Genomic DNA, 6405 nt, shown 5'->3' with positions numbered 1-6405 from the left:
GTACTCTTAGGCAAAGACTTACTCCATAGGGCCAATTTTCCAAGCTCTGCTTCCAGTAAGGAGCTTGATTTCACTGCTAATGTATAAGGAAAAATTACGGCACAAACTCAGAAAATTGCCCCATATGTGCTTTCAGAGAGATTACGTGAGCTACAAGTAATGCACAAGTAAATTCCCAATCAGTGTACACTTGAAGTAATGACGAGGAAGAACTTGACAACCAACTGAACAGATGTAAATGAAAAACTTAGTAGATTAGGCAGCATCTGCATAGAGAATGGGCAAGTTGATGTTTCATGGTTCTATTTGAAATTTTAAGCACTGGCAGCTTCTTGTTTTAGATTGAAGTGGTGTGAGTGTGCTAACCTATGAAAAAATGATGGAAGAGCACCGACTGTATAAAGCTCACTTCGGAAAATAAACCACAGAAATTATAGTTAATGGAGTGATGTTCTGGTATAAGTGTCCTCTTCTGGATAGGCTGCCAACCCATTACAAGTGGAGGAGTCAACAGTAAATAAAATGGCACCAACTGCTATTCTTGGAAGGATATTCAGAAGAAGTGCCAGACCTGAAGTAAAGTGCAAATGTGAGCAATCAAACTGGATTTGAAGAACCTGAAGTTAACATAAATGTAATCTAAGTGCATGGTCAACTGCTTCAGCGGAGTAGCTTTAAAAACACTCACTAATTCGGTTTATTCAATAATCTGATCGAATTGCAACACCAGCAAAGGAACTAATGAAGATTGTTCTGATGTATTTGGCAGCCAAGAAGGGAAAACATAAAAAGATGCAGCTGAAAAAGATTTATTCTTATACATACATGCAAAAGACAATACAATGCAGTCAGCTGAGAGAAGTTCAGCTGCCAAAGTACTTTAAATGCAGATGAGGCCATAGACAATGAGCTGCAGCCTAACACACTCAACACAACATTCAGTCATTTAAAACATATTAGTGTCTCCTTGTTGTTGATTGTGGTTTTCAATAAGAAACAACCCTTATGGACAGGTGGAGCCACTCAGCAACAAAAATCACTTACGCACTTTGAAGAAGCGATAATGAAGATTATAGACTTGGGATCCATAGAAAGCCAGAGTGATGCACAAGCCAAAGACAGCAGCATACTTTGGTTAGAGTACAATTGTACTCAAAACCTAACTGTGCCACTGAATATGATTTTCAGCAGGTGTAAGGTAATGAATTAACTTGCCTTGGGGAAAAATAGTACAAGGCATATATGTAACAAAATGCCTAACTATACACATGCACTTACAATTGCCAGCTTCTCTTTCCACAGCTATGTCTGATTGCTTGAGCGGTGAGTCATCAAGCCTCAATACAGCACCAGTTTAACATGATACTACGTCTGGTAAGATAGAATACATTGGATAGTTTCAGTGATTTAGAAGAGGGAACATAAAACGAGACACTCATTATGGGCATGGAAGAGGGATAGGTAGTGCTGAAGAAGAGCTGGAGGCTGTTGCTCAGTGGAGTCCTGGCATAACCAGGGCCCTACAAAGATACTTTGATTCTGATACAATCACCAATGAAACAGAGTCGGTTCATGAGTATGAATTTGTGAACCAGTTACTTATCTCCTTCCTAAGCAAAATGAAAGCTAATCTAGATGATATTCCTAAATTTGCCAACCAATTGCACACCATTATGGAGCAACTGTTGACTGCGCTGCAGATTGCCATCATGAAGCAACCAACATCAATGACAATTCAATGCAAACCTCAGACACAAAATATTCCTCCAAGTGGATGGCCTCCTTGATCTGAGATAATCATAGCGTTGTTAATGACTTCTACAATGTTTTGACAGAGGTCCAGAGGAAGGGAGCATGAAACAAATAATTCCTTGGAGATGGATGATATTCACTTTAGGCCAAGGAGACAAAGGATTAGATTTGCGAGATACTGGTGGTTATTTACAAGAGTCAATGACTGTTTGGAAGCTCATGTTACACTGGAAACAAGCTAATTTGGTACCTGTATTCAAAAATGGTAAAATAGAGAACTACAGAAACAACACCATCCCACATTTATATTGGGTAAATAACAGAATCATTATCAACGGTAAAACTGAATAAATATTAACCAGTATTGATTCAGAAGGAAGGACCCTCGCTGGTCAAACCCTTGACTTTTTTGAAGAAGTAAAAACTCAAATACACTGTGGTAGGTGTTCAAAATTCCACATGAAAGGTGACTACTTGCATTTAAATGGGTTGGAGTTCAAGGTAAAACCTTGTCTGAAATAGAAAATGGAAAATAAATGCTCAGCTAATTCTTTGTGCCTGGAGAGAACCCACTACTGTGAGGTTATCTATCAATCTCAATGTATTGTTAGGGATTGGATGGAAGGAAGCTGGGCTTAACCAAACTCCGTATTAATCATATCCAGCTGTTGAATACCCTTGTGAAAATAAATACTTCCTGATGTTCTTAAATTTAGCCTGAAACTGCTTTCTTTTTCTGGTGGTTGACTATTTTTAAACGTATTTGAGGGAATTTTAAAGTTGGGGTACATTCAGCCTTACCTCCCCATTCCTGCTGAAATCCAACTGACCAGCATTTTAACCACTTAGTGAAGTTTGGTGGCTGGGGTGTCTGCCAAGTATACTCAGATTGGAGTTGAATTACATCAATGGGATCTGTCTTAGATTTTAACTTGGGCCTGAGTGGAAAAGTCATCCCAATAATTCCACCATGTCAACAGCTGTCAAAGGACAAAGAGGCCCTGATTCTCCAAGACAAAACAGCATCCTTTCTTTGTAAAGCCAAGAGGAACGGGAAAGATACAGCCTCCCCTGCTTCAGCTTTGTCCCAAACCCACCAGGAATTAAAATCAATCCCATTGTCTCAAGTTTACTATATTGTCAGGATCCTATAAACTTACCAAAATTAAAATCAAATCAAATCTTAGTGAGAGGGAGGAACTGAAAGAAATCAGTATTTGTTGGGAAATGGTGTTGGGGAGATTGATGGGATTGAAGGCCAATAAATCCCCAGGACTTGATCATTTACATGCCAGAGTACTTAAGGAAGTGGCCCTAGAAATAGTGGATGCATTGGTGGTCATCTTCCGAGATTCTGGAACAATTCCTACAGATTTAAAAAGGAAGAGAGAAAAAAGGGAATTATAGACCAATCAGCCTGACGTTGGTGGTGGGGAAAATTCTAGAGTCCATTATAAAAGATTTAATAGCTGAGCACTTGGAAAACAGTGGCAAAATCGGACAAAGTCAGCATGGATTTAAGAAAGGGAAATCATGCTTGACAAATCTACTGGAATTTTTCGAGGATGTAATGAGTAGAGTTGATGAGGGGATTCCAGTGGATGTGGTTTATTTGGACTTTCAGGCTTTCGACAGAGTCCCACATAAGAGATTGGCATGTAAAATTAAAGCGCATGGGCTGGGGGTAGTATCTTGAAATGGATAGAAAACTGGTTGGCAGACAAGAATCAAAGAGTAGGAATAAATGGGTCTTTTTCCAAATGGCAGGCAGTGACTAGTGGGGTACCGCAGGGATCGGTGCTGGGACCCCAGCTATTCACAATGTATATTAATGATTTAGATGAGGGAGTTAAATGTAATATCTCCAAGTTTGCAGATGACACAAAGCTAGGTGGGAGGGTGAGCTGTGAAGAGGATGCAGAGATGCTTCAGTGTGATTTGGACAAGCCGACTGAGTGGGTAAATGCATGGCAGATGCAGTATAATATGGTTAAATGTGAGGTTACCATTTTTGTAGCAAAAACAGGAAGGCAGATTATCATCTGAATGGCTATAAATTGGGAGAGGGGAATGTGCAACGAGACCTGGGTGTCCTCATACAGCAGTCGCTGAAGGTAAGCATGCAAGTGCAGCAGGCCGTAAAGGCGGCAAATGGCCTTCATAGCCAGAGGATTCAAGTACAGGAGCAAGGATGTCTTGCTGTAGTTATACAGGACCTTGGTGAGGCCACACCTGGAATATTGTGTGCAGTTTTGGTCTCCTTATCTGAGGAAGGATGTTCTTGCTACAGAAGGAGTGCAGCAAAGGTTTACCAAACTGATTCCTGGGATGGCGGGACTGACATTTGTGAAGACTTGAGTCAGTTAGGATTATATTCACTGGAGTTCAGACAAATGAGGAGGGATCTCATAGAAACCTATAAAATTCTAACAGGACTAGACAGGGTAGACGCAGGAAGGATGTTCCCAATGGTGGGGGAGTCCAGAACCAGGGGTCACAGTCTGAGGATACAGGGTAGACAATTTAGGACAGGGATGAGGAGAAATTTTTTCACCCAGAGCGTGGTGAGCCTGTGGAATTTGCTATCACAGAAAGTAGTTGAGGCCAAAACATTGTATGTTTTCAAGAAGGTGTTAGATATAGCTCTTGGGGCGAAAAGGATCAAAGGATATGGGGAGAAAACCAGAGCAGGCTATTGAGTTGGATGATCAGTCGTGATCATTAATGAATGGCAGAGCAGACTCGAAGGGCCAAATGGCCTACTTCTGCTCCTATTTTCTATGTTTCTATACAGGGCTAAAGGAGTGAAATTATGAGGTTGCATAGATTAGGATTATATTTTCAAGAGGTGATCTAATTGAGATGTTTAAGATGATCATAGAATGGTTACAACACTGAAGGAGACCATTCAGCCCTTTGTGTCTGTGTCAGCTTTCTGCAAGAGCAATTCAGCCAGCCCCATATTCCTGCTCTTTCACTGTCGGCCTACAAATTGTTTTTCTTCAGACGCTTATCCAATTCTCTTCTGAAAGTCATAATTGAATCCACCTGCACCATATCCTCAGGCAGTGCATTCCAAATTGTAACCACTTGTTGTGTAAAAATGTTTATCCTCATCTTGCTATTGGTTCTTTTGCCCTTCATCTTACATCAGTGTCCTCTGGTTCTTGACCCTTCCACCAATGGGAAAAGATTCTCTCCATCTACTTTGTCTAGATCTCTCATGATTTTGAACATCTCTATCAAATCTCCCCTGAACCTTCATCATTCTAAGGATAATAAGCCAGCTTTTTTAATTTGTCCACATAACGGAAGTCCCACATCCCTGGAACCTTTCTTGTAAACCTTTTCTGCACCCAGTCTAATGTCCTCACATCATTCCTAAAGAATGGTGTCCAGAATTGGACAAAATATTCCACTTGAGAGAAGAATGTTTCAAAAAGGTTTATCAAAGCCTCCTTGCTTTTTTACTCTATGCCTCTATTTATAAAGCCCAGCATTCCATATGCCTTTTAAACAACTTTCTGGCCTATAACTTTAAAGATGTGAGCAGAGATATCACCAGGTCTCTGTTACTGCACTTCTTTTTAAAATTATTTCCTTTATTATTTTTAACCTGTCTTCAATCTTCCTATAAACTGTACCACTTAACACTTCTCTACGTTAAACTTAATCTGCCATGTGTCTGTCCATGCCACCAGGGGCGGTGTCAACTGAAAATTTAAAAATTGAGATTGATAGATTTTTGTTTGATTAGAGAATTCAGGATTATGGAACCAAGACAGGTAGATGAAGTTAAGATACAGATCAGCCATGATCTAATGGAATGGCAAAATAAACCTGAAGAGACTAACGGGCCTACACCTGTTGCTTAGAGGAAATACTGGAGGGACTGCAGTACTTGAAGGTGGGTAAATAACCAGGGCCAGATGGCTTGTATCCCAGGCTGTTGAAGGAAGCCAGGGAGGAAATAGTGGATGCTCTGAGGATCATTTTCCAATCCTCACTAGATACAGGTGAGGTCCCAGAGGATTGGAGGTACACGAACTTTGTACCATTACCTAAAAAGGATGCAAGGGATAGGTCAGAAAATTATAGACTGTTAAGTTTGACTTTGGTGGTGGGCAAATTATTGGAAACAATTCTGAGACATGAATAAACTGTCACTTAGAAAGGCACAGATTGATCAGTGATATTCATCATGGTTTTGTCAAGGAAAGATCGTGTCTTATGAACTTAACAGAATTTTTTGAGTGAGTAACAAGAAGGATTGATGAAGGTAGGGCCAGTGGATGTTGTCTACATGGATTTCAGTAAGGCATTTGGACAAGGCTTCACATGGCAGACTGGTTAGGAAAGTGAGATCTCATGGGGTACAGGGGAAGGTGGCAGGTTGGGTCCAAAATTGGCTCAGTGACAGGAGACAATGGGTAATGCTTGATGGATATTTTGTGAATGGAAAACAGTTTCCAGTGGTGTTCCACAAGGCTCAGTGTTTGGGCCCCAACTGTTTGTTGTATATATTTACGATTTAGACTTAAATGTGGGAGGTATGATTGGGAAATTTGCAGACGACACAAAAATTGGCCATGTAGTCGATAGTGAACATAGTTGACTCCAGAATGATATGAATTATTTGGTTGAGTGGGCAGA

The sequence above is a fragment of the Carcharodon carcharias genome, chromosome 13, assembly GCF_017639515.1.
Source record: "Carcharodon carcharias isolate sCarCar2 chromosome 13, sCarCar2.pri, whole genome shotgun sequence".
Taxonomy (NCBI): domain Eukaryota; kingdom Metazoa; phylum Chordata; class Chondrichthyes; order Lamniformes; family Lamnidae; genus Carcharodon; species Carcharodon carcharias.
The sequence above is the reverse complement of the archived record's forward strand: the minus strand, read 5'-3'. Positions refer to the sequence as shown.